Below are 12,553 nucleotides of genomic sequence, written 5' to 3'. Positions count from 1 at the left end.
TATTAAAGCGGCTTATATGAAAGATGCTCATTTAAGGATTATAAGTTTTGCAAAATAACTACTGTTTACAGGCGAGAATCAAAATTTTAAAAATTTTAAACAAATTTGTTTAGCACACAGGGTCAAAACACCAGATTAGCCCACCCAAGCCCTTGTCCCTCCCAGAGTTTTTTCCGGGCATCTCTTCGGGGGGGGGGGGGGGGGGGGGGCACCCTCAACCCCCCCCCCCCCCCGTCGAAGAAAGTCTACCACCACCCCCCTTCCGTACGAAATGGAATTTATATAGAAAATATATACTTTTGACAGTGTCCGCTCCCCCCCCCCCCGAAAATTGTTGTCCGTCCCCCCGAAAATTTCAAGTGTACCCCCGGAGAAAAAAGTCTGGAAAAAACACGTCCCTCTCAAAACACCATATTAGTCCACCAAAGCCCTTGTCCCTCCCAAAACACCAGATTAGCCCACCCAAGCCCTTGTCCCTCCCAAAACACCAGATTAGCCCACCCAAGCCCCTGTCCCTCCCAAAACACCAGATTAGCCCACCCAAGCCCTTGTCCCATGCCCTCCCAAAACACCAGATTAGCCCACCCAAGCCCTTGTCCCATACTTCCCTCCCAAAACACCAGATTAGCCCACCCAAGCCCTTTTCCCATACTTCCCTCCCAAAACACCAGATTAGCCCACCCAAGCCCTTGTCCCATACTCCCCTCCCAAAACACCAGATTAGCCCACCCAAGCCCCTGTCCCATACTTCCCTCCCAAAACACCAGATTAGCCCACCCAAGCCCTTGTCCCATGGCCTCCCAAAACACCAGATTAGCCCACCCAAGCCCTTGTCCCATGCTCTCCCAAAACACCAGATTAGCCCACCCAAGCCCTTGTCCCATACTTCCCTCCCAAAACACCAGATTAGCCCACCCAAGCCCTTGTCCCATGCCCTCCCAAAACACCAGATTAGCCCACCCAAGCCCTTGTCCCATACTTCCCTCCCAAAACACCAGATTAGCCCACCCAAGCCCTTGTCCCATGCCCTCCAAAAACACCAGATTAGCCCACCCAAGCCCTTGTCCCATGCCCTCCCAAAACACCAGATTAGCCCACCCAAGCCCCTGTCCCTCCCAAACACCAGATTAGCCCACCCAAGCCCCTGTCCCTCCCAAAACACCAGATTAGCCCACCCAAGCCCTTGTCCCATACTTCCCTCCCAAAACACCAGATTAGCCCACCCAAGCCCTTGTCCCATGCCCTCCCAAAACACCAGATTAGCCCACCCAAGCCCTTGTCCCATACTCCCCTCCCAAAACACCAGATTAGCCCACCCAAGCCCTTGTCCCATACTCCCCTCCCAAAACACCAGATTAGCCCACCCAAGCCCTTGTCCCATACTTCCCTCTAAAAAGATCAGATCAGCTCATCTTAGTCTAACCCCCCTCCCCCAATGTTCGCATTAATATCCGTTGAATGCAGATAACAGCTGGCAGATAAAAAAAAAATCTGCAAGCCCTAACATGCAGATAATGCTCCCCACAAGAATCACCAAATCCCAATCCGATCTAGCCGCCATTTGCATAATCCCCTGGGCCTAGCCCGGGCCACGTCTTGGGTGTGGGTGTTGGGGGGGGGGGGGGTGTCTCATTGACGTTCGGACAGTTGCAATTTTTTTAAAAACTTGAGCCATTTAAGGCCTGGCGCTGCTAAGGTCGCAACATCCACAGGATCTTCTTTGGATCTCTGGAATATTCCAGACAACCTTCCACTTCACCGATGGAAGAACTTAGTACATACGCGGGTCTAGCTATTGAATGTGTGTATGTAGGTGGACAGCTAACAATTCCATTCCGAAATCCGTCAATACATATACATACAAACATGCAATAACAAATAAGAACTAGATAGACATACAAACATGCAATAACAAAAAAGAGTTAGATAGACATACAAACATGCAATAACAAATAAGAACTAGATAGACATACAAACACGCAATAACAAATAAGAACTAGATATACATACAAACATGCAATAACAAATAAGAATTAGATATACATACAAACATGCAATAACAAATAAGAACTAGATATACATACAAACACGCAATAACTAATAAGAACTAGATATACATACAAACACGCAATAACAAATAAGAACTAGATATACATGCAAACATGCAATAACAAATAAGAACTAGATAGACATACAAACATGCAATAACAAATAAGAACTAGATAGACATACAAACATGCAATAGCTAATAAGAACATCTCATAGCAATGCAAATAACAAATAAGAATTAGATAGACATACAAACATGCAATAACAAATAAGAACTAGATATACATACAAACATGCAGTTACAAATAAGAACTAGATAGACATACAAACATACAAATAAGAACAACTCATAGCAATGCAAAGAACTTGGAGATTTGGTTACTTTTGATTTACCTACAGCTGTCCAAAGAGAATTTGTTTTCATACATTTTTGTTACATTTCGTATTTATGTTTTGATCAGTATACTTACAAAGCTGGCAACATCTAAAGATCTAAGCTACCGCTAGTAGTTTGTTACTGAACTGCATACTTTTATAAAAAAAAAATCACTATACGATAGACAGTGCGCATCGAATAGCATCTTTCAGTGTGTGACAAATATATTAGAAAATATTTAAGTCTTCAATCTCATTCATAATAAACCGGGAGTGATCTCCCCTGAACTTTCTCGAATATTCTTATATAAAACAACAGGGGATGGGAACTCGGGCTATAGACATGATTTTTAACCCATTTTAAATACTTAAAGTTTTAAAAATAGAATAAAATCTCGTAGATAAAAGAATTGCACACTAAGTGAACGCCAAATAAAAAAGTGCATAATAGTGCGCAATATTATTACTACTTTAAAAATTTACATTAGTTTTTTGAGAAATCGGAAGTAGCGTAAATTAGTACTTCCGTTCAACGGAAATTACTCAAACTTTAACAGAAGGTACAGTTTAGGCTTTAAAAAAAATTCAAACAAGAAAAAATACCACTTCCGGTTATCGGAAATCGCTCAAAAGTTGATACGGATCTACGATTTTGATAAAATACTTATATATGAAATTTCATCAACCTAGCTGTAACGGTACTCAAGTTATCGTGTTTACACACGGACAGACAAACACACACACAGACATACGGACAGAATTGCAAAGCCCAGTTTTTTAGACTGGATTACGCATAAAACCTCTTAATTTTGATAAATCTGGATTGATAATTTTTGCCCGATTAAAATAAGTCCTTTGTACTTCGGATGTGATGAAGGACTGAGGAGTAATACGGTGAAAACTGTTAAAATTTCAAGTGATTTTTGTGCACAATTACAATACTTTCTCTATACTTCGTATATACGAGAAAGTAAAAAGGCACGATCTAATAATTTTAATTAAGTAAAACGTACTGCGAGTAAACAGCATCTATATATCTATATATAATTCTCTTTTTGGATACCCTAGAAAACACCAGGCTGTAAGCGCGCCTAGCAGCCCCCTCTCTTCCTCTCTAGGCATATCCCTACCACCGCCACCCCCACATGGTCTGGTGAGCTGTGGTTCACGCTAAATGTTTACAATCGTAGAGCCGGGTTTAGTGACGGCTATTAGGGGCAGATAATTTAGTTTGAAACGATTTTAAACTTAGGTGAGGTAACTAAGAGGAGGCTGCTTTCACGGGGGTGGGGGGGGGGGGGGCGTGTAAGGTAGGGGTTGGGGTTGGAGGAAAGGAGGGTCGGGGAGGGGTATCGTCCTTAACGAGCTACTGATAGTGTTTTAAAGCAAATATTTTCAGTGGCAGCATTGGTACTGTCGAATTCAAAATTATGGATTACTGAAAAGTAGAAAATAAAACAACTAAATAGCGGCAAATGATACGCCGCGGGTCGGCTCGTAAGTTATAATGTAATAACGCAAAGCACGTCTTTACAAAAAAAAAACGATTATTGTAAGTACTTTTGCACAAAAGTTATGAAAGTTTGTTTCAAAGTAATAATAATTTGTAATAATTGGTAATTTTAGTTCTACACAATGTAAAAGAGAAAAAAAGTATTTAATTGAAATGTTAATATATATTAGTAGCGCCCCATGAACATAATGTACAACAAAAAAACGTAACCAAGGGAGACTACTTATAAATATGTTACTAAACGTTGTTAACAGATATTGAGAAATTAAATCTTAGTAAAATAAAGTTTAGTAATAAATCAATATTAATAAATATAAAATATTAATAACAGAATAGCTATAATTCAATAAAATATCAATATGTATAATTTGTTTCAAATATTATGTTTCAATAGTTTAAAAATAATTTACATTAGCTATCTATCTATCTATCTATATACTACTAAAACTCAACTTTGTTTACATGTTTGAATATTTATTTGTTTGCCTGATCGAAAATTGTGATATGTTCGACTCTATCTGGAAAGCTGTAAAATGGTATGCAGGTAGAGAATAATTTTTTAATGCAGACAGACTGTTAATCACACATTTATTTAAAGACGTTAATTAATTTATTGATTTATTCCTACGCAGAATAACCCATTTTTTTTTTAAATGTTAAAACCTTGACTAAACTTTGTGGGAATAGTGACGTCACAGGTTTTTGTTTACTCTTTAGTACAATAAAATGGCGGCGTCTATTGAAGAAAATTGTGTTCCCATTCAAAAGTTTAACGCGTTCTAAATCTAATTTTCTGTCGGTCATAACTTTAACAATACGTCCGTTTGCTGTATTTATTACGTCCCAACACTTATATCAATTTTCAACTGTCTTTTTCATTTAGTTTTACGATAAATTTCTCTAGATCTAAAGATCAGCTATCGAAGACAATTTATGAATCTAGCCTAGATCTAGATATAGCCTAGATGTAGGTCACTAGATTCAATGTAAATTCTACATCTAGAATCTATTTCAGGCCTTAATTATTTTATATAAATCTTTGTTTGGCTTATTTAAGATAAAATTTAATTTGAAAGTTAGTACTACTAGACTTATTTTTAGATCTAGATCTAGAATCTATACGCGTAAATCAAGTTGCATAAGGAGACACATAGTATAGTATAAAAATTCACTTGTGACGTCACGAGTAAATAGCTAAAATGGTAGCGTAGTCAGCTCTCATGCAGGAGGCACGGGTTCTAGACCAATATGTCAATGAAATTTTTTTTTTCAATTTTTTTTTTTAGATGTGAATGATAACGTTGCCTATCTGAACTTGGCAAGATACAGGGCAGGTGAAGTAGAGTTCATCTGTTTCTTTGTCCTAAGCATATGAAAGGATAGTGTGGTCAGATACATGCTCGGCTGGAATTGTTTTTTAAACGATAAAAACATGTTGTCTGAGACTTGGCAGGACACTGGGCAGGTGAAGTAGAGTTGAGTAGGTCACCTGTGACGTCAGTTTATGAAGGGATAGTCCGAAATCGGTGTTTTCGGTGTTTTTAAAAGATAAAAAACATATATTTGAATGTGGGGTCTGTTTTTTGTGACGATAAGTGACACTGCAGTAGCGTACCGAGGAGGGGGGGGGGGGGGGGACGGGAGGGGAGGCGGGGGGGGGGGGGGAAGGGGGGGGTGGGGAGGTGGAGGGGGAAGGGGGGGGGGACATATGTTGGGGCGCCAAAATGGTTTGGAAAAATAAATTGATAGGTTGAGGGGGGTTCAAATCGAAAGTTTGAGTGGGGGGGGTGCACATCAAAAGTTTGAGGGGGGGGGGTTCAAATCGAAAACTTTGTCCCCGGGCAGGGTCGCTATGCCTCTGAGTGACAGACGTGATGTTTTTTGATGGATGACCCCCGAAACCCACAGTTATCCAACGGATGACGGGTATTCTAGTATACTACTAAAAGTCAAGTTTGTTTACATGTTTGAATATTTATTTGTTTGCCTGATCGAAAATTGTGATATGTTCGACTCTATCTGGAAAGCTGTAAAATGGTATGCAGGTAGAGAATAATTTTTTAATGCAGACAGACTGTTGATCACAAATTTATTTAAAGACGTTAATTAATTTATTGATTTATTCCTACGCAGAATAACCCATTTTTTTTAAAAATGTTAAAACCTTGACTAAACTTTGTGGGAATAGTGACGTCACAGGTTTTTGTTTACTCTTTAGTACAATAAAATGGCGGCGTCTATTGAAGAAAATTGTGTTCCCATTCAAAAGTTTAACGCGTTCTAAATCTAATTTTCTGTCGGTCATAACTTTAACAATACGTCCGTTTGCTGTATTTATTACGTTCCAACACTTATATCAATTTTCAACTGTCTTTTTCATTTAGTTTTACGATAAATTTCTCTAGATCTAAAGATCAGCTATCGAAGGAAATTTATGAATCTAGCCTAGATCTAGATCTAGCCTAGATGTAGGTCACTAGATTCAATGTAAATTCTACATCTAGAATCTATTTCAGGCCTTAATTATTTTATATAAATCTTTGTTTGGCTTATTTAAGATAAAATTTAATTTGAAAGTTAGTACTACTAGACTTATTTTTAGATCTAGATCTAGAATCTATACGCGTAAATCAAGTTGCATAAGGAGACACATAGTATAGTATAAAAATTCACTTGTGACGTCACGAGTAAATAGCTAAAATGGTAGCGTAGTCAGCTCTCATGCAGGAGGCACGGGTTCTAGACCAATATGTCAATGAAATTTTTTTTTTCAATTTTTTTTTTTAGATGTGAATGATAACGTTGCCTATCTGAACTTGGCAAGATACAGGGCAGGTGAAGTAGAGTTCATCTGTTTCTTTGTCCTAAGCATATGAAAGGATAGTGTGGTCAGATACATGCTCGGCTGGAATTGTTTTTTAAACGATAAAAACATGTTGTCTGAGACTTGGCAGGACACTGGGCAGGTGAAGTAGAGTTGAGTAGGTCACCTGTGACGTCAGTTTATGAAGGGATAGTCCGAAATCGGTGTTTTCGGTGTTTTTAAAAGATAAAAAACATATATTTGAATGTGGGGTCTGTTTTTTGTGACGATAAGTGACACTGCAGTAGCGTACCGAGGAGGGGGGGGGGGACGGTAGGGGAGGGGAGGCGGGGGGTGGGGAGGGGAGGCGGGGGGTGGGGAGGGGAGGCGGGGGGGGGGGAAGGGGGGGGTGGGGAGGTGGAGGGGGGAAGGGGGGGGGGACATATGTTGGGGCGCCAAAATGGTTTGGAAAAATAAATTGATAGGTTGAGGGGGGTTCAAATCGAAAGTTTGAGTGGGGGGGGGGGGGGTGCACATCAAAAGTTTGAGGGGGGGGGTTCAAATCGAAAACTTTGTCCCCGGGCGCCGGGAAGGGTCGCTATGCCTCTGAGTGACAGACGTAATGTTTTTTGATGGATGACCCCCGAAACCCACAGTTATCCAACGGATGACGGGTATTCTAGTATACTACTAAAAGTCAAGTTTGTTAACAAATTTGAATATTTATTTGTTTTTTTTTTGTTTGGCTGATCGAGTATCTCGAATGGTTGCACTCATCGTGGAAAGCTGTAAAATAGTATGTAGGTAGAGAAAAATGTTTGTTTTAAGACAGACTGTTAATCACACATTTATTTAAAGACGTTAATTAATTTATTGATTTATTCATAGGTAGATTAACCCATTTTTTTTTAAATGTTAAAACATTGACTAAACTTTGTGGGAATAGTGACGTCCCTTGATGTGTTTACTTTTTGGTACAATAAAAATGGCGGACTCCATCATAGACTTTGTGGCCCATTCAAAATTTTAACGCGTTACAAAGCTAATTTTCTGCCGGCTATAACTTAAACAATACGTCCGTTTGCTGTATTTATTACGTTCCAACACTTATATCAATTTTAAACTGTCTTTTTTCATTTAGTTTTACAATAAATTTCTCTAGATCTACAATCTGTCCAAGAAAGTTATTTATTTATAGATCTAGATCTAGAATCTAGAATCTAAATCTAGGTCAAATCAAAAATTTATTAGTTATAGATCTTAATACAAACCAAAAAAGAAACGAGACTTAAGCAAACCAGTCGTAGATCTAGAAAATAGATAATTCTATCTAGATTTAGATAATAATGAGTTTCTATATACTAAAATATTTTAGACCTTTATTATTTTGTATAAATCTTTGTTTCGACTATGCAAATTTTGAAGTGCTGGCTCCAGGGCGTATTTGCGCAGCTTAAGATTCATACGCTGCTTCTATACCGGAATTTTGCTAAATTATAAACGTAAATTCTAAATATAGCTCAGTCGTAGATCTAAAATATAGATAATTCTATCTAGATTTAGATAAAAGTGATTTTCTATATACTAAACTATTTTAGACCTTTATTATTTTATATAAATCTTTGTTTGGAATATGGTAATTTTGAAATGCTCGCTCCGGGCCTATCAGCGGCTAGCAAGAAAAACTAAACTTAAGACCTAAGCAAGCGAGTCGTAGAATCTAGATCTAGATAATTCTATCTAGATCTAGCTAATTTCAGAACTTCTTTATTTTATATAAATCTTTGTTTGGCTAATTTAAGATAAAATTTAATTTGAAAGTTACTACTACTACTACTAGACTTGCGTGTAAATCATGTTGCATAAGGAGACTCATAGTATAGTATAAAAATTCACGGTTGACGTCACGAGTAAATAGCTAAGTTGGTAGCGGCTCTCATGCGGGTGGCATAGGTTCTAGACCAATATGTTAATGATTTTTTTTTTCAATTTTTTTTTTTAGATGTGAATGATAAGTTGCCTATCTGAACTTGGCAGGATACAGGGCAGGTGAAGTAGAGTTCATCTGTTTCTTTGTCCTAAGCATATGAAAGGATAGTGGGGTCAGAGACATGCGCGGCTGGAATCGTTTTTTAAACGATAAAAACATGTCGTCTGAGACTTGGCGGGACACTGGGCAGGTGAAGTAGAGTTGAGTAGGTCACCTGTGACGTCAGTATATGAAGGGATAGTCCGAAATCGGTGTTTTCGGTGTTTTTAAAAGATAAAAAACATATTTTTGAATGTGGGGTCTGTTTTTTGTGACGATAAGTGACACTGCAGTAGCGTAGCGAGGAGGGGGGCGGGAGGGGGAGGGGGAGGGGAGGCGGGAGGGGAGGCGGGGGGAGGTGGAGGGGGGGAAGGGGGGCGGGGGGGGGGACATATGTTGGGGCGCCAAAATGGTTTGGAAAAATAAATTGAAAGGTTGAGGGGGTGCAAATCGAAAGTTTGAGTGGGGGGGGTGCACATCAAAAGTTTGAGGGGGGGGGGGGGGTTGCAAATCGAAATCTTGCGGGGGGGGGGGGGGTTCAAATCGAAAAGTTTGTCCCCGGGCGCCGGGAAGGGTCGCTATGCCTCTGAGTGACAGACGTGATGTTTTTTGATGGATGACCCCCGAAACCAACAGTTATCCAAGGGATGACGGGTAGTCTAGTATTAACTAAATTCTTTAGATAAATAAAAATTATTTTTAATTGTTGTTACTCCAATACTCATCATTTCATCTAATCAACCCTTTATTTAACCAGAACATTCAATCACCATAGAAACACCTTATTTTAATCTAGTTCTTATGCCATTTTATTTTTTCCCTTTGATTATTATATATGCAATTGATGTTCATTGTTCATGTCTTTGATGCTGCGTAAAATCTATCAAATATATTATTATTAATGATTTAAATGTTTAAAACAATTGAATTAATAAAAAATAAAAAAATAAAATCTACCCCCTCCTTTCTCCCCCTCTATCCACTTTACCCTCAGACATGATAACCCCACAATCCCTTTAACTGTTCCAACGACCCCACCACCCACCGCAACATCAATATCCAGAATTTATTTAAAGTTCTAAATCTTGTCTCTTTCCTCTCATCTTTCACACAGCAACATTTTGAAAACTCAATGCGACCACTACAACACCCTTTCAACTAGTCAACTTAAGTTGTTTCCCTACATAGAAAATGCTTCACTGTCCCATTGACCCTCTCTGAAAAATTTCCTCTCCTCTCCCCACCCAGACTTCTGAAACTTTCATTTGACCTTCACCCCTTTTACTGTCATCCTTTGCAATCTATATATATAATTCTCTTCTGGGATCAGTTAGAAAACAAGCTGCAAGCGCCTCCTTGCAGTCCCCTCTCTTTCTCTCCATCACTATCACTACCACCCCCACCCCACCCCAACATTGTCTGGTGAGCGGTGTTCACTCTAAATTTTTACAAAGCTAAATGTTTACAAATCGTAGAGCCGTACAGCCGGGTTTCTATTATGGGCAGATAATTTAGTTCGATTTTAAACTTACAGCAGGTAACTAAGAAATAACTAAGAGGAGGCTGCTTTCACGGGGGGGGGGGGGGGGGGTGTAGTATCGGGGTTAGGGGAAAGGGGGGGGGTAGTGTTTTGAAGCAAATATTTTCAGTGGCAGCATTGGTACTGTCGAATTTACAAATTATGAATTACTGAAAAGTAGAAAATAAAACAACTAAATAGCGGCGTATGATACGCTGCGGGTCGGCTCGTTTTTTTATAATCAAATACATGACATCATGTAAATATTCATTATGTACATTTGCAAAACCTTTCGTTTTCATTTGGTGTTCTAGATTATGTTAAAAAATTTGATGTTGATGTACTTGTTTTAATTGCAAATAAAAGTATTTTAAAAAAAATTTAAAAAAAAAATCACCATAAAATCACATAATTGAACATACATGTTTAAAATGAAAATTGCTATAAGACGCTTTCTATGGAAACAGTATCAGTCTTCATAAACCGATGATGAAAACTTTAATACTAAAGCGAACATGCAAGGCAAACCGACCCTGTAAATCATAAGTCTGAGGCACATAAAAAAGTAGGCCAATAGTACAAACACATTTAAAAATCCGTTGACGTATAAGCGCTTGTGCATAAGGTACATGTAAAACCTATATAAAAATACATAAACTTATGCTTCTATACTAGCCGTTATCGATAAGACCTTGCTCTGGTCATGCTTAAATTACTTTAAACAAATATGTTAGAAATTTTAGAAATTTTAGATATAAGCATCGCTTTCGCATTATTATAAAGCGAATGGTAGATGTTAATTAGAACAATCGAATGCCATAAATTTAGTGGTACAATTAGTGTAAAACTATTAATCAATCAATTCTAGAGCAGACAATCACAACAGTTTAAATAATCAAATGCATTCTTGTGTAAACTTATGTATATCAAACATAAGACATAATCTTAAACATAAACATCACCTGAAAGTAACCCAAAAAATACACTATATTTCCTACTTTAAAACTGATTTAAAGGAAATATTAAACCCTGCATTTAAAAAAACAATTGTCAGTATGGAAATTGCGCTAAAAATCAGTTAGAAATTGTAAGGAATGCGGTGCTTTTATTTCTCACGTTGATATTTCAGATTGCTGAAAAACTCCACTGCCATTTGTGCGATCTCCGTTCTCGTGCAAATAATTTCCATAACTTCCTTCCCTAAATTTACAGTTAAAATTATCAAAAAAATAATTGATCATATCGTAACATGATGGAAGCATGGTCGAATCAGCAAAGCTCATGGTTGATTAATTCGAAAAAAGTCTCGAGTTCAAACCCTCTGGCAGATAAGGCTCGATCTCTCCCAACACCAAAAATTAAGAACGAAGAAGAAGAAGAAGTAACATGTAAAAGTAAATAGCTTTGGTAAATCCGGACTGTCATCTGCATTAAATACGCAAATTAATTTTCCACCCGTGTTTTTTTTTTCAGGCATCTCTTCAATGGGGGGGGGGAGAGAGAAAAGAGAGAGGGAGAGAGAAATTCCCGCTGCGCATTCTCCCGGTCATCTTTTAAAACATATTATCAAGAAAGGCTACTCTTGCAAATGTTTAGAAAAAAATATTTCAACGATTGTCGTACTTTGTCGCGCCTGAAGCCAAATGTCAAACAAATCAGGGCGTCAACTTTATGAAGTGTGGTATGGTTTGTTGTTGTGGTACATGGAACTATACGTGGTTTATTGTTATATTGCGTCACATGGGGTAGGGGTGGTTTATTGTTATAATGTTTAACATAGGGGGTAGGAGTGGTTTATTGTTATATCCTACAGGGGGGTAGGGGGTGTGGGTTTATATTCATATTATGTACATGGGGGTAGAGGGTGGTTTATTGTTAGATTGTGTGACATGGGGTAGGGGTGGTTTATTGTTTTATTGTGTTACGTGCGTGTGGGGATGATTTATTGTTATATTGTGTTACATGTGGGTAGAGGGTGGTTTATTGTTATATAGTGTTACATGGGATAAGGGTGGTTTATTGTTATATTGTGTTACATGGGGATAGAGGGTGGTTTATTGTTATATTGTGTTACATGGGATAAGGGTGGTTTATTGTTATATTGTGTTACATGGGATAAGGGTGGTTTATTGTTATATTGTGTTACATGGGGATAGAGGGTGGTTTATTGTTATATTGTGTTACATGGGATAAGGGTGGTTTATTGTTATATTGCGTTAGGTGGGGGTGGACTGATTTATAGTTATATTGTGTTATATGGGGTAG

The sequence above is a fragment of the Physella acuta genome, unplaced genomic scaffold, assembly GCF_028476545.2.
Source record: "Physella acuta isolate Inbredline_101_S28 unplaced genomic scaffold, ASM2847654v3 ptg001550l, whole genome shotgun sequence".
In the NCBI taxonomy this organism is placed as follows: Eukaryota; Metazoa; Mollusca; class Gastropoda; family Physidae; genus Physella; species Physella acuta.
Note: the sequence above shows the minus strand (reverse complement) of the source record.